At 39.4% G+C, this 27,428-nt stretch overlaps 1 protein-coding gene across 1 annotated transcript in view; it reads left to right on the forward strand.

Annotated features, from left to right (window-relative positions):
• The window catches only part of PHEX (phosphate regulating endopeptidase homolog, X-linked), a 186,118-nt gene that overhangs the window by 70,554 nt on the left and 88,136 nt on the right, over window positions 1-27,428 (forward strand). The window lies entirely within an intron of this gene.

The following is a 27,428-nucleotide window of genomic DNA, read 5'->3' on the forward strand; positions in this document are numbered from 1 at the left end:
CTGTCTTTAAGAGCCACATGGCTTGTTGCCCAACGAATTTTGCCATAAACCATCACTGGATTTGGCAGAATGTAGAGCAGTGGGGAGCCATGGGGAGCAGGTGGCAGAAGGGCCCTGAAGACATGAAGGAAGAAGAAAAACCCGTATTGCCTGTGTGGAATTCTGTTCTGTGCATAATGTGTGCAAGCATCCTCAGGGAAATCTTTTTTTACAACAAAGTAGATCTCCTTTCTAACTTAGCACTTTGCACAAATGACCCAAATTACATGCTTATCAAATGGGACACAGTGGAAGACCATTGAGTAGGAATAAAAAAGTATTTCCTAATTGAAATACTAGGGCCTTATAAAAGGCCTAGAATATTTGGCTTTTAAAAAATCTGGTGCTCGTATGCAACAAAATAGTGAGCTCTGGTGCTCCAGTGGTAAAAAGTTGTGCTGCATTCTTGAAAGCATGGGGTTCAAATCCGTCAGCTACACCATGGGAGGATGGGCATTCTCCTCCCAAGTAATCAATTGTCCACTTAAAACTCACTGGAGGGTCATCTGCGGGTCAGTTAAAACTTGATGGTATACCACCACCAGAGGAAGAGTACAAGCAGCCATGTTGGAAAACTGACCATCTTGAATTCCTGACACTCTATTGGAACTGGGTTGAGATCACCTTCTACATGCTTATTGGAGTCCTCTCAGTGGGGAAGCTTTAAAATTTGGGTTATTCCTTCTGTAAAGAGGTAGCTCTGGGGCCTTAGTGATAAGTTGTGCTGCCAACTCCAATGAACATGGTTTGAATCCATTAGCTGTTCAGCTGGGGAAGGATGGCTACTCTTCTTCCATGTGATTTACTGCCTCTGAAAACCTGTAGGAGGGTCAGGTGCGATTTAGTTTCGACTCAAGAGTGCTTAAATTGATTGTTTAACCAGGGATGCATGGCCTTTCCAGAGCCCTTCCTCTTTTGGTCTCAGTTAGTGGATCATGGGTCCAGTCTGTGAGTTTCATCAGTCTGTTTACTGATTTCTTTTTACCAGGCAAGCCTGGTAAACATTGCTGAGATTCATGCCTTCTATTTAAACATAAATATTTGTACCTTATGGTCAAGAAACAAACAAAACAGCATTCCTTGAAGACTGTGCCTTGTGATTGGGAACATGTAGAGAATTAGCAAGAGTATTTGATCTATCTTTACCACGCTACGTGGTGACTACGTGGGCTGTGATGGAAAGCTCTGCAGTTGGTACATGGAATTTTGGTCACCAACACAGTTTAATTTTTTAAAGGCTTCCTTTCTCAACCTAGTGATATCTAGAACACGGTAAGCTCTTCTGGGGTATGCTTCAAAAAACAAATAAGGAAAATAACCCATTGCTCCACAGTCAGTCCTGACTCCCAGTGACCCTGTGCGCAGGGTAGAACTGGCTTACGGGAGGATTCCAGAGCTGCATATCTTCAGGGAAGCAGATGGTGGGTATGAATCTCTGACCTAATTACTGGGCCTGCCGGGCTCCTTTGTGTTACCAGCTCTGTAGCCTTGCCTAACTCCTGGTACACAAGAGAAGACAAGGGTGAATGAGTACAGGCCTCTGGCGTGGAAGGGCGGGGAGGAATTGGGTAGAATAGTGTGTGATGAATAGATGGATGCCGAGGGGATGTCCTCTGATGAGCATGGCCTTTGATTGCCTCAGGAGTTACGTTGAGTTGCATAAGGGATTGAGTGAGCCTTCTAGGCAAGGTGGCCCAGTAGCTCCTAAAGGACTATTCTCAGTCCTCCTAACATTAGAAGTGTTCCTGTTTGCCCCCTTAGCTGGTCTTCAGTCTTATATTTTATTTCCTTGAGAGCTGATACATTTTCTTCTGAAAGTACTCTTTGAAAGCTCTGCTTTCTTTGAGCTGAGTCCAATCTGTCAGGAATGCTGCGTTTTCCTTCAGGTGCAAATATCAAAAGCACTTGTCAGATCGGCCAAATGCTTCCTGTTTTTCAGATCCTAGGGCGCTACTTTAATGAAAGACATGGAAGAGGGATGTTGCCAAGGTCTTTCAGCAGTTCTCTGAGGTCGGTCCCTGCCCTGGATCCCCCGAACATGGAGATTTTCTTTTTAAAAATTACAGCCTGCAGTTCAGAAAATGACCTCTAGGTGGAGCTCACAGCACTCACAAAGGCAACATTCAGCTAACTGAAGGGTTTTATGCAGCTTTCTTCTCTGGGGTTGTTTTAGAAAAATTACCTTTTTTTTCTTGCCCTTTTTCTCTGCTGTCCTCGATTTGATTGCCTTTTAATAGTCAACAAGAAAGGAGACGCTCTACTTAATAATTCTTTAAGTCTTAGGTGGAAATAACCTGACTAACTTACGGCTTTGTCTTTGTGATACTGAGTTGCCCTGCATTAAGAGAGGATTTGCTTGCAGTCGAGGTGGAGGTGAATTATTGTCCTCCTCTTCCTGGTATGACTTGGCACTGTTCTTTGGGCATGTGTTGTATGCAGTATAATACCCAGGCAGAAGTTTTTCATCAATAATAGTGCCCACACTGGGCCAATGCTGAGTCACTTGGCAACTCATTGGGAGACCTGGGGAAATGTTCTGAATTTAGAGAGTGAGAAGTGTTTTTTCTTCACCATGAAGCCCTGAACTATAGCTAATTGTAGTATCTCCTAAGAGGTGTTGACCTCAGCCTTTCCTTCCAGTGGACCACCTGGATGAGGAGGGGTTCTGGTCCCTGTGGTGTTCTGAGCCCTACCATCTTGGCTTGTGTGACAGCAACTCTGAGCTCAGCATGGAAGTAGATGACTGGGAATTGTCCTGCTATTCATCAGGGCTGATGACTGTCAAAGATAAATGAGGATGCTCTGGACCCGTGAAGGGTAAATTTCCTCACGCGCGCTCTCTGCCTTTTCCCATTCATCTCTTAAGAGGTCACAAGTGGTTTGGGGTTGGAGAACTGATTCTGTGTTTTTCAGGTGGAAATTCAGTTCTGTGAGCTAAGCACCACTTTTTGTTTGGGGTTATTTTTTCCCTGCGAGTCTGTGCTGCTTGTGTCAACAAACAGAAGAGGACAGGAGGCCTGTCATTTGCCCCTTTATCATAGGTAGTGAATAAATGGAAGGTGATAGAAATTTGCGGAGCGTCTTTTAGAGCATTTGCCTTTTCTGGAGCAGACCCTCAGATCTTGGAAGATTTCAAGGTGATTCCTCAAAGCCTCTGGAGCCTGTCAGGAGAGTGATGGTGCTCTCCTTTCTTCTGTGCCCAGAGCTTCGTCCTCGCATCCATGGCATAGGGTTAGGGTTAGCTATAAGATCCTTTGAAAACTATTTGATCTTTCTTACTCTCTGTTTCTGTATTGCAAAATGGATTGATCAGTCCCTACAATAGAGATTTGCTATGAGAGTTAAAGGAGTGAAAAACTTATGAAGTACTTTGAAGAGTACTTGCAGCTCTAGACTCAACTACAAACCTCATTATTGTTTAGTCGAATCCAAGTCATAACTAACCCTCCAGATGCTTTTTAGGGAACTTAAATCACAGGGGAGAGACTGCCATGGTGTGAGCAGGGCAACTCCCTCTCCCTACAGTCGACTCCCAGAATTCTCTTGGCGAACCAGGCAGGCATCATGGTTGGAGAGGTGGAGTGTCAAAGGAAGAGGAAGGTCTTCATCAAGGTGGATTGACATAGTGGTCATACCACGTGAGCATATTGATCATGAGTGTGGTTCAGGGATAGAACAGGATTCAAATCTGTTTTTCATATGTTGCTATTAGTTGTAATTGACTTGCTAGTGCCTAACAGCTAAGATCCATCTTAAAATCAATAGTATCCTTCATGCCACAACCTCTTCTGAATCCAGCCATTTCTAAATAATCTTAAGCAAGATTTTACTTACATATGGTATTAATGATGAGGATGTTGTCTTCAAATTGAGCACGACTCATACGACCCTATGAACAAAAGTCCTGACGCCCCTCTACAACTATCGTCATTTATCAAAGTTCATAGAGTTTCAGGAGTCATGTTGTTTAGAAAGTCATATTATTTGTTAATTTCTTAATTTTACTGGCTCTTCTTTTGGAATGAGAACAAATAGAGATCTCTTAACCAGGTGATATTTTTTTTTTTCCTCTCCATACCTTCAGCTTGGACATATTCCATAAGTATTATTGATTTTTAATCAGGTGTTACTTCCTGAAATGTCTCCTCATTGACCAATTCATTTTGGTCCAGTGACTCTTTGGATTCCTTCCCATTTTTATTTGATACTTCCTGCTTCACTTGGTACTTTGCACAAAGCAGGCCTGAGTCTAGGCAACATGAGGCTTGAGTTTATTCACTTCTGTTTGTCTTAGAAATGCTGAGCATGTTCTTCCCTTTTGGTTTTCTAATTCCAGTTCTTTGCTTTGTCTACTTGAGCTGCCGTTTGAAATCTTCTGTTCTGCTGTCTTGCTCCATCAGTTCTTCCCTTTGTTCTGGCTTCCTACTAGAATGCCCCTTGGAGACAAAGATGATATACAAATATTTTCATTGGCTTTAGAAACATCAGGAGCTTCTAATGAGAATTAGGTTATTAACAATGTAAATATGTAACTAGTGTATGGCCAGGCTATGCAATTTTTAAAATAATGTTTAATTTTTTTTTTTTAATGTGAAACCTGGAATAATGATTAATTTTGATCTAGCTTTACCACGCCCCTTCCCACTAGAAGGATAAACATGGCCACTTATACTTTTGTCAATAGACATGAAAAGGCTGTTTAGAAACTTGGGTAGGAGTGGTGGAGGAATTGGAAGAAATAAAGGGTTAGTTAGACTTCTTTCCCCCTTGAAAGTCTAGCAGAACTGTCTCAGTCACGTAAGGCACGAGCAGATGAGAGGTGACTACGTGGGCTGTGATAGAAAGCTCTGCAGTTGGTACATGGAATTTTGGTCACCAACACATTTTATTTAACAATATTATCAAGTTCTAGTACTTTAAAGATGATACTGAAAGAGTGTTTAGGTTTTTTGCAGTCACTTGCTATGCATCATCACAGAGCTGGACCATGATTAGGGTTGATAGGAGAATTGATGCTTTTGAGCTGTGGTGCTGGACAAGAGTATTGTATCTACCATGGACTGCTAAGAAAACAAACAGGCTTATCCTGGATAGGGTGAGTTCTGGCTCCTCTTTGGAGGCAATGATTCTGGAGCTTCATTTGACATACTTTTGACATGTTGTAAGGTGGGACCAGTACTTGGAGAGGGACAGGGCAGGAGAGACTCAGGGTAAGTGCGTTGGAGACAGTGAGATTGACACAGGATAGATCAGATTAGTTAATGTATTTGAGGCAAGGGAAAAAGGATGGTTGTAGGACTTTGAAAGAATTTTATAAATATCATGATATCCTCATAATAAGGGGAAAGATCTGTTGTGAAAACAATGTATACGGACTCTGTAGTAAATCAGTAGTAAATAAAAGGGAACAAAAATTCTGGGTGCTAATAGGAAAACAATGCTTTTTTAAAATTATGGATATTTGTCAAATTGGTGGGTAGATTTTAATGTTTGTTTTTATACTTTTTTGGTGGTACCCAATCCAAATTTAGTAAGTTAGATGTTTATGTAAAAATTATAGGTGTAGTGTGGTTGATTTCTAATTTCTTGGGGAACATCAGGATGTTCAAGTGGTCTGTGTGTATTTTTGATGCTACTTTGGCCCAAGATGAAACTAACAGCCACTCTGTGTCTGCTTATCTGTTATCTCTGGGCCGAGTCTGCCACTGTCAGATGCTCCCTTGTTATCTGGCTGCTGGTCCTGCTCAGTCAGTTGTACAGGAATGTCAGTTCCATTAATAACCTGAGGGCCAGACAGGCAGATAGTGGAAAATGGGTGAGGAGAGAGAAAATGTATTTAACCCAATGTTCTGACTTGTCATTTGCTAGACTGCAGCATAGGGGGTATGATGGCAAATCCACTTTTGACAGAATCTCATAAATGAAGCAGAGAAACAGCCTGATACCAGCAGAAGAAAAAGAGAGAATCTGGGAGCAAAGTCAAAGATTTGAGCTTAGAAACCCTGTTTAAGTAAATAACATTGCCAGAGTAGTCTAATAAGGGATTGGTAATTTTGTAAAAGAAAATGGATTTTTATTCAAAATATCATTATTCTTTATTTCAAATGAACTGAATTCCCTCTGATGCACAAATTCTATGAAAGTATTGATTCCTCATAGTGGATTTTGGATGTCTTGCCATATTTGATTTAGTTTGGGATCATCCATTGTCAGAGAGAAGAGAGCATTTTTGAAATTTTCTTCATAAATATGTAAGGACTGAACTACTTCACTGATCTGTGTTTCTGTTATCTGTTGCTATATACCCAAGTGTTTTGAAAACCAGTGTGTTTAAAACCTCTAAATGTATAGGGTTGGCTGGGTCTTCACTGGGTGACTCTTCTGTTAATCTCACCTGTAGTCTCTCATGCAGGTGCAGTGTGATACGTGTTCTTCACTCAATCGTCTAGCTTCTGGGTGCTCTGCAGGTGACTGTTTTCTCCTACAGCCTAGCTCGATACTCTAGTGGAGTCTCTCTCTCATTGCTCTCATGTCAGAACTGACTTATAGCTGATCTTCCACTGGGTTTCTGAGGCTTGGGATCGCACAGGAGGAAACCAAGCTGCTCAGGACCTATCCTTTGAGGAAAAAAGTCAAGAAATATCATAGGAGGAGATGACCAGGATGAGATGGATGGACACAGTAACTGGGTTAGTGGGGACACATGTGTTGGAGACAGTGAAACTGGCTCAGAATTGGACATGATTTAGAGCTGTTTTATGTAGGATCTTTGTGACTTGCAGGCAACTCGATGGCATGTAACTGTAGTGAATACAAAAGTAATTTTCTGTTTTTACACCTGCTATGCTGAGGGGAGAGCAGGTGGCCATGTTTTCTCCCTCGTTTGCTCCACCCAGGTTTGCTGTGACCCCGTTGCCAGAGAGAGCATGGTGCTGTGTGCACAGATGTTGTGGCAGCTTTTGGGATCGAGTGCTTTTTCGAGGTTGTGTTTGAAGAGAAGGACTACTCTGCCTCCATGGACCAGGCAGCCAGGCTTGGCCTAAGGTTTAAGGCAGGAGGGGGCATTAAGCCCAAAAGGGCCCTTGGTCCTGCAGCCCTCAGGCCAGGTTCAAATTGTTTTCCTGTCAAACCTTCTTCTAGGTGGTCTGTGCATTGCTGTACAGAGGTAACTCGTTCTTGCTGTGATGCTGGACACTGGGGCAGTGTTTGCTGGAGCTTCCCGACTAAAACAAGCCTGGAAGCAAAAGTGGCATCTATTTCCAAAATGGCTTGCCCGGGCCTTTTGTTCATAGGGTTGCTATGAGTCGTTTACGGCTTGACGGCACCTGTGCTTCATGACGAAAAGACTCCACATGGAATATGACAGTGCTTAACTCTGTTCGTGATGAGCAGAAGCTGAGGGGTCAGACGTTCCACCTCTCGTGTAATCTAATGTTCCCAGTGTTGACCATCACAGTGTATGACGCGAACAGCGTTCTTTTACATGTCTGTAAGGATTTGTGTTAATGAATATCTGTTGAGAGCAGAGCAGAGGTTGGTTAGGCGCTGGTCTCGGCGTCCTTAAGTACCATCCAACTGAACTACTGCTTAATTCTCATGTTACAAAACGAATTCACACATTGATGCAATTATATGGCTTGTTCTTTCAGACTTTTGAAAAAGTTAAGGTTTGAAAGAGTGGTTTGTGCTGTAATAAGTCCTCTGCGTTATTCTAATTCATTTTTAATTTCGATTGCTCTAAAAACACACCATTGAAGAGAGCACTTTTGCAATTAGAAAACTTGACAGGGTAGAAGAAAAAGCTGCTTTCTACTTTGACTTTCTACTCGCTTCCCAATGTTCCCTTAATTATTTGTGTGCCTTCTCTCACCGTCCTGCGCCAGGCATGTGCTACATGGCTTTAGTAGTTACCCATCTGGAATCTTCACAGGCTTTTAAAGAACATTCTGGTGAGTAGTCAAGCTCATGAATGTGTATGCCAGTCCATGGGGATTGTGGGAATGGAACCCGAGACCCTGCATTTCTGAGTAGTCCCCAAGAGATACTGCAGCTACTGGCCCATGGACTGCATGTTGAGTAGCAGTATAGATGAGCAGGCTCTGGCAAGCTTTTCTTCCTAAAGGGAAAGAGAATACAAACTTTGGTCTCTGTCTCAACCTCTCAACTCTGCTGTCATGGTGTAAAAGAAGCCACAGTAAACATGTGAGTGAACACAGGTGGCTCTGTTCCAGTACAATGACCGAATTTGGCCTGCAGGCAGAGGTTTGCTGATTTTGACTCAAACTTTCTTGCCTCGATTTTTTATCTTTTGCTCTTCATTGGGCTGAATATTAGGTAAGTGGTTTTCTAAGAGGTAACTCAGTGGTTTTGTTGACTGATGAATAATTATGATGACATTTTTGCTGTTGATAAACAACCCATGATGTCCCTTCACTGTGTCTCGTAGCTTTGCGGTGAGTGTAGGGGGCCTTTCCGATTTCCCTCACTAGATTGCTTTTTCAAGAGTGGATCAAAACAGAGCTAGGCTGTGTTCTAAAACGTGACTCATGGGCATTCTAGAATAAATAACCAGGTTTGAATTGAGAAGGCAGAGGGTTGCATTCGTTTGCATTTCTGTTATCCTCTGTTCTGCCACTCACCTCTGGTGTTTATTCTGAAGGAATAGGGGCTGATAATTCTGGCGGTTTCTGAGGGACATGTTTTCCACATTAACCGATTCCATACCATGAGGATAGGTATTGCTCAGAATTATTTAGAAACATAATGCAGGACCAATTCAGCAGAGTTTTAGGGTATTTCTCCTAGGCTCTAAGGTGAGGCTTTAGATTCCTAACTTTAGATTATAACTCAAACCCATATTCTTGACACTACATTTCATATCCAAAGACAGCCACACTTGAGCGTTGTGAAAGTTTCTTATTTAATTGATTCAGAATGAAAACTGATTCTCATTTGTCTTTATGACAGTGCTGTAATGCCCAAGGGAATGGTCTTATTTCTGTTCTGAAATAGGAGATTGGGGCCAGCATTTATTGGACCAAGAATGCTCTTGCCAGACTCCATTTCTCAAGGTGGTTTTGGCCAGTGGATTTCGTCCATGAAATGGAAAATTTTTTCTCCGTGAGGGCTCATTCCCTCTGATTGAATATCCCCTCTGCTTGTGAAATCCTCATTACCTTGACTCATCTGAGAAACACATGTTCTGGTACTTTGAAACTGGAACTAGGCTGTCCTTTCCATCTTCTTCAGTATTCTTACATTTCCTCTGTTGCTTTGATCTCCCTTTGAATGAATCTTCTCGCTGCCCTTAAACTCATCAAGTTTTGTCCAATAGTGTTCAGAACAAAAGCTCCATGGTATAATCTGTAAGATGAGATGGAGAATTTGTTTAAAAGTAAAACTTTCCCTTTATACATCCTGTCATTTTTATAGAATAAAATACTACATATTTTTGTGTCTGCCAGTGTTGAATATGGTTACTGATGTAGAGGTGATCTGTAAGTTATGCATTATTCTGTTTACTTGAATTAATAAAAATAACATTCTTTTTTAAAATAATTTTATTGAGCATTTAAAGAGAATTTGGATTTCCATTCATTCATTGCTGCACTTCTTATAATCAGATATTTTCTCTAATTTCTCAAAACCCAGTGCATGTTGATTTAATTAATCTGTATTAAGAAGCTGGCATGACTCTGACTTGCACTGTGACTTGGTGTAAGATACTTTTCTTTCTCTGAGCTTTAGCTTTATCAGCTGTGAAATGCAGTTGATCACCTTGTAGAATTGAGGTGAATTTTAGATTTGATGATAAAGGGATTTAATTAGTATAGTGCTGGTAGATAGGGGTTCAGTGCTATTAAAAATGTTATTTCTGTTCTTACTGTTTAACTCTTAGCTCTTTTCTTCTTTAAAGGTAGCCTTCCTTTTTCAAAGTTCTCTTCCCAAGCCATTTCATCAGTCCTATTTTTCCTTTGTTATTTTGGGGAGGTTTTGTTTTTTTTTGTGTGTGTGTGTGTTCCCCCCCCTTAACCCTTTCACCCCAATTTGTAGCCTAAAAACAGAAATGGGAAAGACTGAGAGGGGGTGTGTGTGTGTGGGGGGGTGTTTGTGTATGAGAGAGAGAAAATGATACCTCTCTTTTTATATAGTTTACAAGAAATTTACTTTAAAACTTTTTCCTACCCTCACCCTAACTTCTCATACCTTATCAAGTCTCCAAGTTTGATTCTGTCTGTGTATAAACCATTTCTTAGCTTTTTATATTAATGGTTCTATCCTTTTATGACTGACTTCTGTCACTTTGAATGATTATTTGCACTTTTACCCATGTTGTGCAGTATTTAGCTATTTCTTGATATTTTTTTTCAATGATGCATAGTATTCCATTGTGCAATAGTTTCTTTAGCCATTCTCCCATTGATGAGGACTTGGGTTGTTTCCAAGCTTTTGCTTTTTTTTGTCTCCTTTATTGCGAAGGATTCATCACATGTGCTTAGATTTGAACTCATAAAGGGCAGGGATGTAGTTCATTTAACCATTTGTCTCAACCTCTACACCACAAAGTTCAAATAAGCATTGCAGATATGATGTTGATTGAGAGGAATTAGAAACAAAAGACCCAGTACTTTATTAATTTTTATTTTAACAACTGACAACACTAGTCTTTGTCAGTAGAGGTCAGAATAATGATTATTTTAGAAGTGGAGGGACTATTGTGTTTGTGTGTGTGTGGGGGGGGTTGGCAGAACGTATTGGATGCCTTGCACAAGGGTGGCAGTTGGACCCTGCAAGTATTTGAAATATTTTCTTGGGGCTAGAAACACTGGAGTGTGTTGTTTTTTTTTTTTTTTGAAAAATTCTTTGAGTTACACACATAATATTGTCTTCCTTTGTGAACATTATAACTCAATAAAAATGAATAATGGTTGCTTCCCAGCATGTAACACTCATTTGCCCTTTAGTAGCCCTTCAGTAAAAGGTTGAATGGCTGTCATGATGAAGAGAGTGGTCAATCTTAGTCACCATGTGGCTAAGGTCAAATTGTGAGGAAGATGTAACATGCAATTTGGAAAATACAGTAGACATAATTCATAATCTCCAGATATCGTTGACACTGTTCAACCCTGCTTGAGTCTTCACCTAACTTTGAGAAAATAAAGTAAAAGGGATGGCAGGGCTTGCTGCTTGAGTTATTTGTATACAGGCAGCAATAGCTGGAACAAAGTAGAGAGCGTCCCATTATTTGGTAAAACATCTCTCATTATTTTTTGTGTGGTGGAGTCTTTCTGTCTATATTCCCCCTTTTTTCTCCCTCTCCTGTTCTTTTATCAGTTTTCCTTAGAAATTAAATCAGCAGCTCTAATAGATGCTACTGACACTCGTGTGGCAATTCCACCAGATGGTCTTTGAATCTTGTGTGTTCTGTGAAAAATGAAAAGACTGAACAGATACACAAATAAATGAAGGTTATATTAATCTTTGTAATTAAATGGAATATTACCCTGCTATGACTGATTTTAGCTTTCAAACTAGATTGCATGTTAATTTTTCAATGAACTGTAATTGTATTAACGTTACTTTATAGATGTCTTAAGAATACTTAAGATTTAAAAATAGATGTTGTATTGTTACTTGGACAAAGTTATTTGGACTTTTAATCTAAGCATCTCTGAGACCTTACGATATATTCATACTGTGACATATAGTTATAAAGCAAGTTAATGGATGACTTCTTTGCCCCTATAATATTGGTATGTGAGTGGCTGGCATTGGCCAGAAATTGAGTTGAACGGGAAGTACTTCCAGCAGATTCAAAGAACTAGCTGTGGAGGATCATGGCAATTTTCCCATAACGTTTTCTGACTGTCATTAGAGGGGATAGTGATGTGTCAGTAGTAGAGTTCCTGACTTCCATGTGGAAGATTCACCCTGGATTCTTGACTAATCAATCACTTTGTGTGCGGCTAGCACCTCTTTATCATTAGAGGCTTGTATGTAGACAGAATCTTAAAGTAAGACCGATTTTAAAGAAAAGCTTAAGGCTCTAGGTCTGAAAATGAGCCAATGAAATGTCAGGACCAGTGTGTCATTGTGATATGCATGGCTCACCGGGAGACAAACTGACTTGATGGTAGCTGCCAGCAGTGGCGATAATCACTGTCATCGTTGTGGTGACTGTTTGTAAGAGGCCTAAGGAGTATCAAAGGAGTGGAGGCGACTCCTTCGTCTACATGGGCACCACAGGATTGGTGGTTCACAGAAGTGAGGACGTACCTCTCTCTAGAGCAAAGGACTTCTCTCCCCCTAATGCAGTACTTCTCAAGCAAAGGCAAAAGTGCCTGCAGGGACCTTTGGGGAGTACTCTCTGACATGTCACATCTTGGAAGAAATAGCGTCTAATAGATAGAAACCAGGATGTTGCTAGCCACCCAGGAGAGTATCCCACTACCAAAAAGATTTGGCTCAAAATGATAGTACTGTTGAGTTCATGAAGCCCTGTCTGGAATGATAATTTGGCTTTTAAGAAAAATTTATGAAAACGGAATATATAGCTTTAAAATAGAATGTGGACCTAAATACCCAGAAGCATCCCCCTTTGTAAGTTTTCCAACAAATATCAACATGAATAGAGTTAATGGTTTTAAGCCTTATCTGGGATCTCAAAGTACTAGCATTCCTAAACATCATATGATACTAAGTTTTTGTCAATTTGAAGTGTCTAAATTGTACTAAAAAAGAAAAAAAAGAGAGCGAGAAGCCGCCCTGTCCTTTAGTTGTTGCTGTATACCATCAGTCGGAACTGACTCATAGATGACCCTCCAGCATGTTTTCATGGACAGTTTTTGCCCATCCTTCTCCCTTGGAACAGCTGGTTGATTCGAACCACATGCCTTCTTTCTTACAGTGTAGTTTCTCACTACTAGGCCACCAGAACTCTCTGTAGGGTTTACTATAATGCAGAAAACAGGACTCCAGTCTAGATCCATTCTGCGTCAGTAATTCTTGTATGGCTTTTGTGAGTTATTCTTAACAATTTCTCCAGTAATGGCCAGGATGCCAGTACAAAGGCCATGCTTTGAGCAGTCGTAAGCTAGAAGAAAAACTATTTCTCTGGCAGTGGCATCCTTGGGGTCCCTTTCCTGTCTTCCCTGGGTACCTGAGGTGAGGCGTGGGGATGAGGAAAGCTCCGCTTCTCTCTCCTCCCGGAGTCTCAAAACTATTTCTCTGGCAAGAGTCAAGGATTCTGAAGCTTTGTCTGACATACTTTGTTCATGTTGCAAGCAGGGACTCCTCCTTGGAGAGGGATATCATGTTTGGGAGAGTGGAGGGGTGGTGAATGAGAGGCAGACCCTTGATCAGATGGATCAGTTCTGTGAGTGGAGTGGTGGGAATGAGTGTATTTGTGATGGTGAGGTTGGCACAGGATAGAACGGTGTTTAGGGCTCTTGTACATAGGGTTGCTATGAGTCGCAAGTAACTCTGGCACATAACAAGCACAAGAAGCTTCTAGCTTCTGAGTCAGAAGGCCAAGTGGTATGTGTAATTTCATAACATCTCCCTGTCAGCTATTCACTGTCAAGTCAGAGCTGACTCAAATCCATTGGGTTTCCTTCACTGTAAATTGCAGGGGAAGGGTCGTTGGTGGCCTCATGGCAAGAATATGTGGTGGTGTGAATCCACCAGTTGCTCAGTGGTATGAGGATGGGCAGTCTCCTCTTGTGTAATTAACTGCCTCTGAAAACCCTCTGGAGGGTCAGGGTTAGGGTTAGGGTTAGAGTTGCTTCCAACCCAACAGCACACACCAACAAATTCCAGAGGTATCTCTCCCCCTTGATGCTACTGGTGAGTTCAAACCACCAGAGATGCTCATTATTTACTGCTGCACTGCTGCTGAGCTCCCTCTTCTAGGAAAGCGACAATGACATTTCTCATTTAGCTTACTTTCTGCTTTAGTAATGGTATCTCCCTTGTTACCTACCCCTACCTAGTAAGTGAGGTAGTGCAAAAGTTGGCATTAATCATGTCGGGGGAAATAATGATGACAATTCCCAGCTGAACTGTTTATGAGAGTATGGAATATGATAAAGTTACTATCCAGTTTGTCTCATGATTAAGTGATTTAACAATTGGAAGGAGATTAAGTAGCTGATTAAATTTCTCTGAAAACTTTAAGCTTTAACCTTCTGATGTCAAATTGAATCTGAATCATTGCATGTCAGAAGGATGAAGTGGAAATGCCACATAGGATTTCCAAGGTTCTAATGTTCTCCGAAGCAAACTGCCCCATCTTTGTCCTATAGGGAATCTGGTGGGTTCAAACCACCAAGCTTTCCATTAGCAACTGAGTGCTTAAGCCGTGTGCTACTTCTTATTAGGTATTAGGGACTAGGCATTTTATGTACATACTGAGTCCTTTGAATATTGACATTTCAAAATGATTTTTAATATTTTGTGGTTGTTTTTTCCAGTTTTCCAAAAAGTGCATTGATTTTTTTTTCCCCCCCACGTGTTATTTATTCTGATTTCTAGTTAATATTTTTATGTTGGCTCTCTTATATAACTTAGATATTTTCCTAAACAAAACATGAAGAATGAGTACAGATTTAATCGTGTATGTATCTTCATGAAACTTTCTGAAAAGTTTAACTTTTGTCATACTCATTTTCTTCTTGTCATCTTTACTATTAATTGTGAAAAAAAATTTTGAAGCCTTTACGTAGAGGAAGCTTTTGTAAAGGATGAGAGACTAAATCTTTTTGGCTTTTGTATTTTAGATCATCTTTGCTGCAGCTGCTTAACTGTAGCTGTGTTCCAATAAAACTTTATTTACAGAAACAGGTCGTGAGCTGGATTTTGCCTGATCTCTGATGTAGAACCCTTCGTGTGAGACAGAGAAAAGTGGAATTTACTTTGGCCCATATAAAAGCCGAACTACAATGTAGGATTCTGGCTCTTGGGTTTTTATCATGTTGTCTCTGTCTGGACAAACATATTTAGCTCACTGAGGCTTAGAACATTCATTTTAGTAGCTCTAGGAGCTGTTTCATTTGCAAAATCTTTTTTAGTATTCTAGTAACTGTAATTGAAGTTAATTAGAGATGATGATTTTTTTTTTAAAAATTACATGATCTAACCATAGTACTATTTTGTTTTAAAGGACTAACCTGAGCCTTGTTTCTCTTTTCAAAGTTATATTGAAGATGATGAGTATGTTGTCTTGTGTGTCTATGATTTGGTATAATACTAGCTACTGTTATACTATGATTATACTATTTGCATCTATTTAATACAGTTCCCAAATCTTTTATTTCTTTAACTATATTGTGGTGCTGTGCTCACCCAAAGGAATAAAGATAAAGAATAAAAATGCTAAGGAAATAGTGTTAGTATGGCTGACTTTATTAAAAATTGGTTCTGCTAAGATTAATAGCAGACCCCTTATAAGAAGTGTCAGTTCACAATTGTCCTGAATGCTTGACCTGCTCTCCATCATTTCCAACATCAACAGTTTCCCCCAGCTCCTCTATGTTCCTTGGGTGATTTGCTGATCTTCCAGACTCAGACCAGTCATGGGAATGACTCACGTGATTGTAGATGTTCAGGCCGGTTTTACAGAGACTGGTGAGCATTGCGGATGATCCATTGAAGACAGATGTCCCCAAAAGGGAACTAGCACTGAGATCCCATATACTTATATATGCCTTTGCTAAGTTGGGCCTTATATCCCATCCTGATCATCTCTCCTTAATACAATGAATACTTCAGCACAAAATAATCATTGGCTGGGAAAGACATTTTGAGTGGTAATCTTTAGACAGCCTGATCCAGTTCTGAGTGGTACACTTTTGCAGATTAGAGAAGCACCTTAACATCAAGATACATGGAGTTAATGTCTTTAGGAGATAGGATGGTAGGAGCTGCTTTATAACATGCCCTTCCTAAAAAAATTGTCTTTATTGTCAAGTAATGACGATTGTCTGCTACTGAATCCTGGCAAGATGTATTTGGTTCCTGTTCATAACCAAACCCAGAGACAGTTTGCAGAGTTGACCTTTCTGAAGACGCATAATAAATCAGAGACATTCATATTGAGAGGATAAAATTTGATTTTTCAGATCACAGCATAGTCATTATTTGTGAGATCTTGATAACCTCAAAGGATATTAAAGCCTGTTGCTAGGCTAATTTTCATTAATACCATTAGCTGTGTTTAGGGTAATGTCTTCAGCACGCCACATACATAATAGTAACTGCCATTGTTATCAAACATTGGATAATTTTTTAACTCTCTTTAATATTTTATTGATATTTTAACGAAAGTTTACCAAAAACGTGGATTTCCATTCATTTGTTGTTTAACATTTTCTTCCCTACCCATTCGTAGTTTGTTTTTCTCTTTAAAACTATTCTATTATTATATTTTTGCACAATTTCATCCCTCCTCCATACCCCCAGTCCACTTTCCTATATGCATCTCTTATGCTGAAGTCTTGTCATGCATATTTATATTTATATGTATATTTCTTTTAGACAGTTATTTCCCTCATATGTTTAAATTCAGTGTTCATTATTTATCTCCTCTTTTCTTAGTTTTCCCCCAACTGCCATATCTGTCCTGTTTTTTAACTGTAGTGTTATGCAGTATTTGTACTTTTGTGACAGCATAATGTCCTCCATGGTCACCCATTTTGTATAATATTTTATTCCTTGTTTTGATGTGATGTGCAGTGTTGGCCTGTGTGAGGATACCACAGCTTCTCTATCCGTTTGTTTGTTGATCAGCACTTGGGTTCTTTGAATCTCTTTGCTATTGTGACCAAGGCCGCAATAAATATGAGTGGTAGTTCTGGTTTCTTTAGGGTATATTCCTAGTACTGGGATTGCTTCGTCAAATAGTATTTCTATTTTTGAGAAAACACCTTACTGCCTCCCATAATTGTTGTACCATTTTACACTCCTATAAGGGTTCCTCACCAGCATTCATTGTTTTCTGCTCTGATCAAGTTTTGAATGGGTTGAGATGATCTCTCATAGTTTTTCTGAAAATAGGATAATTCATATACATTCTTTTGAACTTTTGTGGCTTAAAGCTCAGGATTGTGTTTGATGTTTAGTAGTTATTACAGAGTTGATCAGAGAAAGTGAGGCCTTGGCACGGTTCACCTTGCCTGATGCTTGCAATTGTAAGCTTAAGAAGTCACCCTATTACTTGATTTGTTAAAAAGGACAGTTGATCATGAGTTGTTCCTTTTTTTTTTTTTTCTTAAGAAAAAGGATCAAAGAGACTTTGCTGTGTAGAATAAATACAAAGCTGTTTAAGTGACTTAAGTGATCGCTTTAATACATGGAAGACATTTGAAAATTAACCTGACTTTGCCAAATAGCTATGCCAGGGAAGCTTAAAACAAATGAGCTGTCTGTAGATTAGCTTACTACTAAGAGACGCCGAACATTGAAAACTCAAGCAGTGAACATAACCAATATTTTAATCAGTTGGTTATTTGTGTAAAAACCATATACCTTTTCAGAACTCATAGGCAAATAAGACTGAATTATGTTTGGTCACGTTTTTACCCCATTTTCAAGCGATCGTTTTTGTTGTGGAAAAGTCTTTGAAGAGTAAATAACTTGAGTGTATAATTCATGTTGTATTTTATTTTCAATGTTGATTTTTTTTCATATTCATTTTTCATGTTACCATCTCTTCCTAAAAGTAATAATAATCTATACTTTTTGAACTCCATTTTATCTCCCTAAAAATTAACCTTTTTTTTCAATCTATAGCCGGAAGACTTTCAGGTGAGGAATAAACTCCCAAGTCATCAAGGTATATTGCACATACATATTAGTAATGTTTTTGTGTACCGTTGAGCTGGGATTTACCCATAGCTGACCCTCTAGTGGGTTTTCCAAGGTAGTTTAATCACACAAGAGTTTGCCCGTTCTTTTCCTGATGAGTGACTGGTGGATTCGAACCACTTGCCTTCAGGATTACAGCGTAGCTTCTTACCACCAGAGCTCCCTATTAGTATAGCAAAGAGTAACGGGGGGGGGGAGGTATTTACCCCACTTTTCTGTCTCTCTCTTTCTCTCTCTCTCTTATAAGCACACAGACACACATGTATGCGTGTGCTGTCGCTGCTCAGCATGAATCAATTTTAGAAGCAAATTGTACTATTAAATCAGACTATGACCCTGGAGCATATTTGCCCTGCTGCCTGTTTTTGGATAACCTATAAAACAAGAATTAATCTTGAAATAATTTTGACAAGGGATCGGAAGACTACATTATAGTACTGCAAAATTATATGAGTTTCAACTTTCAGAGCTAATAAATGAGATGTTATTGTATCTTAGTCATAGCCATTCATTTCTATAGTGTCTGTCGGTGGCTGCTTTTGTGCTACAGTGGTCAGTGTTTTTTCAAGTATTTGTGGCAGAGACCATCTGGCCCACAAAAGTGAAAATATTTACTCTGTGGCCCTTTAAAGAGCTTGTCTACCATTTACCTAGACAAGTCAGTCTTCCCAATTCCTTTATTATCCAGATGCTTGTTTTCACATTACATTTTACAGAGGTTCCGGAACTTAAGCAAGAATAAATGTTGAGTTGTCTTAGAAGGTATTCTTATTTTTATTTATTTATTTATTTTTTAATGAACTTATACTGAAGCCATGTTTTAATGTTCCCATGTAGCACTGTGGACAATACTGAACTTATTAACATTGACTTATTTTCCCAGAAATTTCCTTGGTATTGTTCTACACCCACTCCAGTGGGTTTTCAGAGGCAGTGGATCTCGAGGGATGAGACTGTCCATCTTTCTCCTGAGGGATGACTGGTGGATGTTCCCATGTTCCTTTGGGTTGGCAGCCTTACTTCGGGTTTCCTTACTGCCAGGAAAGTTCCCTAGGTTCTCATAAATATAATTTTCATTAAATATTCCCCACCCCATTTTTTTTTTATTCTAAACATCATGGGAAAAAGATAGGCAAACTCCTATGAAAATTTTAGCCTCTCAAAACGTGGTAGAGGGTCACCTATGCATCTTTTTTGACTTGAGGTCAATATGTTTGAGATTTTTGGTGGTAAGAAGAATTACAGTAGAAATATTCCTTCCTGCTAAGAACACTGAGTATTGTTCTTAAGCTATAGTATAAATATTTATATATCCAGATAGTATTAATGATATTTATCAGAATAGGACAAATACTTGTTATATGTATGAGTATGTATAAATTATCAATACCTGGCACTATGTTCCATATGTGTAGTGAAGTGGGGAGTAAATAAGAGATGATTATATTTTAATTTGAGTACTATGAGGTGGATTGATTCAATGACTGGGGTAATGGGGGTTGGTGTGTCGGAGATTGTGAGATTGGGAAGAGATAGAACAGGGTTTAGGGCTGTTGTACATAGAGCAACTCAACAAAAACTATCATCAGAAAAAAGGTTCTTGCAGATACAATATATTACTTTGGTTAATGGATTGTTTTACGTATAAATATTTCTCAAGGGTTAGTAGATTGTTAGACATTCACATTTTATTATTATTAGTTAGCTTGAGTCATGTGAGACATAGTGAATTGGCTGCCTTGAGGGAATCCATTTTGATGGGTGAGGAGTGAAGCTAGAGATGACTCTGGAGGAGAGTATATTATTAAAAAAAAATATCAGGCTATGAGCAGAGACCTAGTGGTCTAAACACACTGATCCCACTAGGTCATGGAAGAAGGGCTGGAAGAACGAGAAAGTGGGATGGCAGAGACTAAGGTGACATGCTCAGGGCAACCTTTGCCTTTGCTTTCTTCTAAAGTTATCATTCGTAGTCTTGGGGATTTTCCCCTTGTGCCCATAGATCTGACCTCAAGAGAGTCCACTGACATTTTGAGGAATATGAAGAGCTTGGGTTGATCTGCCTCATGCTCAGAGGCTGCTTATGCTTCGCGATTCTTACACATGTTCAAGGAGTCTCATAGACACATCTGTCTCTCTATTCATCCCTGGGCTACTTGAATAGCCTTTCTCTAACACTTTTAAGTGTAACCTTTTGAGCCTGGGCAGAGGGCAAAGAGAGTCGAATTAACCTACATGAACATTCAGGTATTTGAGAGTATAATTTGACCTTGAATGACCCTCTAAATAAGGATATATCATGTACTCTAAACCCTGATTGGTTTCGTTTCTGCTTTTTATATGTAGTGTGCTACAGAAACATGTTTTCATTGTGTATCGTGGACCAAGAAGTATCCCTGCTGTTGTTAAGTTTTGGGATATTACCCTAAAGGTGGTCTGTGTGAAGAATGGGAATAATTGTATTCATGTGAAACTTATACTTGGACCAGGAGTGGTCATCAGAACAGAACAGAGAAACACTACATGGTTCTCTCAATATTTTCAGTGTGAATTCCCTGTCGCTCTTGCCCCTGTAACCACAGGGGTAATTGATTTCATGACTACCTCACTAATACTTTGCCCTTCAACAAGCCATCAAGCTACTTGATGCCTTACTTTTTTTCTTTTAGAAAAAAATGAAAAAATAATATCATCATTATTTGCTTTAGGAATGTATCCCGTAGAGTTCATTAAGGAGTACTGATATCTTTCTATATGTTGCAAGCAGGAAGAGGTTTTTTTACACGGCATTGGGGCTTAATAAACATTGAGGGGACTGAGGATTGAAGGTTCGAGGATGCAGTGATTTCTACTGCCTGTGCTCTGAAGGATTTGTCATAGAAGGAAGCCTGCACTTGGCTCAAAATCCTCTTGTTTATATTTCCTGTGCCTGCCTATAGCTTCCAAAGGAGAATTATTTTTCCTCCACTTTTGCTTTTCACATTTCCTATCAGGGCGTCATTCCATAGTGTGGATAACATTGAAAAGAATAACAGTTCCAGAATTCTTAATTGTGTTCATTTGGAAGCTGTGCATAGATCAAGAAGCAGTGCTTAAACAGAATAGTGGGATACTGCGTGGCTTAACATCAAGAGAAGTATATGTCAGTTATATGCTATCGCCTTTCCTGTTCGGTCTGTATGGGAGCAGATAATTTACAAAGTCTTTGACTGTCTGAAGAAGAATGTGGCATCAGTATTTAAGGAAAATGCATCCATAGTCTGTGTTACGCAGATGACACACCTTACTTGCTTAACGTAAAAAGAAATTGAAGCACTTGCCTCAGACGATCAGAGTCTTCAATATGGACTACATCTCAACATCAGGAAAAGAAATCATTATGATAAGTGAGGAAAAGATTGAAGTTGTCAATGATTTCATTTTACGTGGACCCACAATTAACATGGTTCTGGCAGTCTAGAAATCAAAAAGAAAGTCTGTTTCATTAGGAAAATCTGCTGTCAGTGAACTTTCCAAACTTCTAAAGAGCAAGGGTATCTGTTTAAAGACCCACTCCATAGGACAGTCAATAAGCAAGATTGAAAAATTAATACCTTTGGATTGTACTGTTGTTTAGTGATAGGGAATGTGCCGCGGATTGCCAAAAGAATGAACAAATCTGTTGCCAGTAGGCTTTTTAGAGGCATGGATGGTTAGACTTCATCTCATTTCCTTTGTGCATGTTATCAGAGGAGCCCCATCCCTGAAGAAAGACATCATGCTTAGAAAAATAGAGGGGGCAGGCGTGAAAGAGGAAGAATGTTAACCAGGTATATTGACAACAGTAACTGCAACATTGGGCTAAAGTGGACCCAGCAACATGAATGGGTCTCGTGGGTAGAGTCTAACCTGAATCTATGCCTCCAGGGGATGTTGTGAGATGCTATGCTCAAGTTTCTTAGAAAGGAATATCGAATTGAATGGGTTAAGACAATTTTGAATTGATGCCTGCCTATGTGGTCGATGGAATGTTTAGGTTAGAATAGAACAGTTCGTCCACACGGCTTCTTGAGAACAAGAGCTTTCTTTCAATTTCGGCAATTTTGCTATTATTGATATCTTGTTTTATCTTCGTGTCCTTGGGGGAAAAGGTCGTCTTTGTATCTCTGTTCTCTTCAGGACATCATGTTGCTAAATAAAAAATTATTTAGTGATCTGCACATGGAATGCAGAAGGTAATATATTCTGTGAAACTCCATAGTTCAGTAGGGGTCCCAGAGAGAGGCTTAGTAAACAATGCCTAATTCACCGGCATATTCCAGAAAGATTAGAGTTAATATGGTTGTAGATGACTTAGCTTATGTATTTCTTTATTTTAGAAACTCCCTGAAGCTCTGTATTTGCTATAATTATGTAGGTGACTTCTTGTGAACTAATGGAACATAGTGAGATTCTAAATACAAAGAACAAAAGAGTGAAACAATCTCATAACAAGGTAATATATGGACATAGGAAGCATTGTTTGGCATTTGAGGGAGAATGGTAACCTCTAATTATCTGCTATTTGGATCACTTCAGGTTTCTGGTGTGTATCTCATAGGGTTTTAGAGGTAGGATTTGATTTGCACTAAATAGGAATTTCTGTAACAGCAAAACCCATTATGACTTTGTCCACCAGCACTTGTAAAATCCTGAGTTTTGAGTTTCAAGTTTCAGCTGATATTTAATATTTGAATTATTTCAGAGAAGATAAAGAAAATATACTGTCTTATTTCATTTATTCATTGAGTGAAGAAAATTGAAAGGGACTAAAGGGGAAAAGTTGTTACCAAGAACGGTATGCAACGGTAACTGGTTTGGTCTTGATGTTTTGCTGGAATAACACCAACTTCTAGTGATTGCTTGCCCTCTTACATTGTGTCTCTTCTGGAAGCAGAGCTGGAGATGAGGCTTCTTGTGTAAATGGCTTATAAGGCAATGTTCCTGGTAGTAATTGGCAGGGTACTGGGGGAAGCATGCCAGAAAGAGTAGGAACAAAATCAGGGATTTCAGTTCAGGGACATGCCTGAGACCCAGTATGAGTACACATTAAACTCCAGAGCCATTTCATACTTCTGGTTGAGGCACATAACATTCCTGCTGTCATAAATCCTCCCTTGCAACATGATCAAACTATGTCAGACAAAGCTTCAGAATCCTTGCCTCCCAGGTGGAGCTCGGTATCTCCCTCTCCAGGACAAACCTGTTTGTTCTCCTAGCAGTCCATGGTATATTCAATACTCTTCTCCAGCACCACAGCTTAAAGGCCTCAATTTTCTTTCTATCATCCCTAGTCACTATCCAGCTCAACGACGGATAGCATGCAATTGTGAAGACTATGCCCCGGATCAGGTGCACCTTAGTCTCCAGCTTGATGTCGTTGTTCTTCAGTACTCTGGAGAGGTTCCTGACAGCTGATTTTTCCAATGCAATTCATCTCTTGATCTCCTTGTTGCTGGTACCAAGACTGTTGTCTTTGTTAAAGTTAAAAGGTTTAACTAACTAAACAAGTATTATGTGATTTTTCACTTTCTCTTAACTGACCTTGGCCTAAATCTTGTTAGATGAATTGTAGCACTTCTTGAGGAAATTTTAGGTTACAAGGCATATGGAGATTTTTAGGTCTGCCTTATTCCTTAGATAATTTTTTACTCATTGAGGTGCAACTATGAGACTAGAGTACTTATATCTTTCCATATTAGTCCTAGTAACTAGGTGTTGGCTTTACATCGATCTCCTGAGGAACCTTTCACTTTTCTTTAGAGATTTTTAAATGGGTATCTGTACATTCATGGGGCTCTTTTCTTCTCTTTGCCGGTCCGTGTAATGACAGAACCATACGAAGGTTTACTAGAGCCTATGTTAGGACATATCTGGTGTTCATAGTCCCTGGAACTGGTTGGTGGGTAGAGGATTATTAACTTACTTGCCATGTTTTAATCAAGCCATTCTGAGTGGAACAGGGCACTGCTGGCTTATGTCCAGTTCTGTCGTCCAGCTACACATGACATGTATGGTATGACCCTCCCCATCTGAATGGTTGCACTGCAGACTCCCTATTGGCTTCCTAGTCATGTACCTGCATATACATGCCCAGTATTTTACTGAACACACTTATAATCAATTGATTTTAAAGTATGGGACAGTTGGAAATAAATTTACTTCTAGGGCCTTATGCACAAAGTTAGTTAGGCTATGGAAGTAATCTCTGATGATATCTTCCATAACAGTCAAGAAAGAAATGAAAAGGACTTTGAAAAAGAAATGTCTTTGACTGATATTATTTCTGTTGCCCTTCTTAAAACAAAATAAGTTAAATTTCAAAACTGTATTGTAATTCAAAGAGCCATTATTGAACAAAAAATCTAGTCTGTTGCTGTTTCTGATCGCAGAAACCAGGCCACATTATAACTTGGCAACTGCTAAGCACTGGGCCAGTTTTCAAAATCCTCATACCAACTCAGATATCATTATTTGTAAAACCTCTTTTGTGTGCGCCCGCGTGTGTCCATGCGTGTGTGTTTGTATGTGCGCACAATCTCCTCCTTTTTGATTAACTGCTTCTGAAAACCCGCTTGAAGGTCAGCTATGGGTCCATTCTGACTCCATGGTACACAGAAACAACAAGAGTTTTTAAAGAAGGAAGTCTTGCACTGTAACTAGTGGAACATTTTTCCTGGTTTATTTATTTCCTGGTTAAATTACATTGTTTTTCTCACAGAATCTTTCCCACTTCCTTAAGCTACCTCCTGGTCCCCCATCAAATTGTTCCACCCTGTAATTAACATCCCATCCCGAACCCCCTCACTCTTGGATCCTCATTCTTATTCTGTAAAAATTGTGTTTTTTTAAAATTTAATTATTTTTATGTATGTGTACCATCAAATTGGATCTGACTGGTTTAGGAAGGAAGGATAAGGTAGATTGCTCCTCCTTCTGAAGCAGAGCATCTGGTGGATTTTAACCATATACCTCTGGGGTTGCAGTGTAGCTTCTTTCCACTAGTCCACCAGAGCTCTCTTGTGACAATGATTTCATATAGTATTATTCCATATGGGACTGTCTTAGTTCACTCAGCATAATGTTCTCCAGGCCCTCCCAAGTTTGGTAGTAATTTACAAAATCATAACTTCATGCTGCATAGTATTCCATTGTATGAATGTGCTGTAATTTCACAATTCATTCACTTTTAGTTGAACATCTGGGCTGTTTCCATGTTCTTGAGATGGTGAATAATGTTGCTATAAACATTGGTATACAAGTCTCTGTGCCTCACTTCTCATTTTCTCGGGGTTTATTCTAAGCAGAGAGATACCTGGGTCATATGGAAATTCTGTGTTCAGCTTTTTGAGAAAATGTCAAACTTCGTGCCGGAGTGGTTGTATAATTTTACGATCCCCCCAATAATGTATAAAGTTCCATTTTCAACATTTATTACTTGCTGTCTTATTAAACTTTGCCACTGCTACTGGATTGAGATGGTCTCTCAATTTGGTTTTGATTTGCATGTCTCTTATTGCTACTGATTTTGAACATTTCTTCATATGTCTTTTGGCTATTCAAGTATCTTCCTATGTTAAAATTCTTTATATGTCTTGCCCATTTTATAATTGTGTTGTCATTCTTTTTCTTGTGGAGGCCCAGGAGTATTCTGTAAACTTTTGTTATGACACTTTTATCTGAGATGGCATTGCCAAATGTTTATTTTGAGACGAAAAAACCTTATCAAGTTTAAATCTCTTAACTTTTGACATCTTGTTACAGATTACTCTGTAATCTGGTTACACACTCTATTACTATAATAGGACTTTTAAACTTTTAAACTACGTGAAGATTCTTTTAAGAAAGCAGAAGCTTGTCTGCTTAATAGGCAATCAGAAGATTAAATACTAAACTCAAATAAATTTGCTTAAATAAACTCAACTAGTTAAACTAAAGATCTACACAAGGAAAACTACAAAATTCTACAAGAAGCATAATAGAATACCTTAAATGAAAGTAATATTTCCTGTTGTTGTTGGATGTTGTTGTTACCTGCAGTTGAGTCGAATATGACTCACAACTACTCTATGAACAAAAGATATGAATCTTTTTTCTACCCTGCACCATCCTGACCCAGAAAAGCCCATTGACGTAATCAACATGTCCAACCACCTGGTCGAGTGTCTTCCTCCCCTTTGTCGACCCTCCATGTTTCCAGCATCATGTCCTTCTCCAAGGAATAACACCTACTAGCAACGTGTCCAAAGTATGTGAGGCAAAGCCTAACCCTTACCTTCAGAGAGCTTTCTGACTGTACCCTCTCCAAGACATATCTCTCAACCATCCGTGGGAAGAATCAGGCACAAGTTAGTCTTTGAACTGGCAGCATTACTCCTCAATAATTTTGAAAGATCACTAACTGCAGATTTTCCCAGAGTAACGTGTCTCCTTATTTGCTCGCTGTTCCATGCGAAGGGTGTTAATTGTGGATCCAAGCAAGATGAAGATGTTTACAGTGTCAATCTCCTCTCCATCCATAATGACACTGTCTTGGTCCAGTGTTAAAAGTATTTATTTTCTTGACAATAAGATGCAGTCTGTACCAGTGGCTGCATTTCTTGAAATTTTGCAACAAGTTCTCTCTTTCAGAAAGCAAGATTGTGTCATCCCCGTAACACAAGTTATTGATGAGTTTCCCTCCAATCCTATTGCCACATTCCGCTTCATAGAGTCCAGCTTCTCTGCTACTCAGCATACAGATTGAATAGATACAGAGAAACAACTGGAACACTCCCTTCCCAATTCCAAACCATGGAGGAAAGTCAAGTCCTTTGGGATTCCTATTCTTCTCAGTTTTAGCCATAAACTCTGTGGTTAACTGATTTTAAAGAAACAAAACTCATCAGATAGGGAAACAAGAGCAAAACTGGGCATCCACCTAGAGAAAATGAGAATGGAATTCATCTCTCATATTACATGGCAAGTTTAAAGTAAATGAAGTGCTTGGAGTAAAATAAAAAACCATGAGAATCAGAAGGAACAAGTCTTCTTTGAAGGTGGAAGTGTGTATTTTTTAAATTTTCCCTGATTTTGATACCAAAATAATACCATGAGGTCAGTGCCCTAGTTTTTCCCCTCTTGCACAGGTAAAAGAATTGTGCCAGCAGAAGAGACCAGAACAGAGCCTCTTGGACAAGGTAGCACCTTGCATAGCGATCTTAGGGCTTTTGGGAGAGTCGACTTTAGTGCATTGAGAATTAAAGTGTAAGCAAAAGCTTTTTAGTATAGCTTCTTAGTTCTAATCCTAACACTTTGTTGTTGTTTACCATTCAATAAGAACAGACCTGTAGCTGACCCTCTGGTGGGTTTTCAGAGGCAATGATTAACTGCCATTTCATGGGAGGAGATTGTTCTTCTTTCTCCTGCAGAGCACCTGGTGGATTGGAACCGTTTGTCTTATAGCCCAGCTTCTTGTCTTTTCTGTCACTAGCCACAATGACAGTAAGACCATGAATACTGGGGAGGGG

Source organism: Elephantulus edwardii, unplaced genomic scaffold (genome assembly GCF_000299155.1).
Source record: "Elephantulus edwardii isolate Elephantulus edwardi_28Jun2011 unplaced genomic scaffold, EleEdw1.0 scaffold00260, whole genome shotgun sequence".
Taxonomy (NCBI): domain Eukaryota; kingdom Metazoa; phylum Chordata; class Mammalia; order Macroscelidea; family Macroscelididae; genus Elephantulus; species Elephantulus edwardii.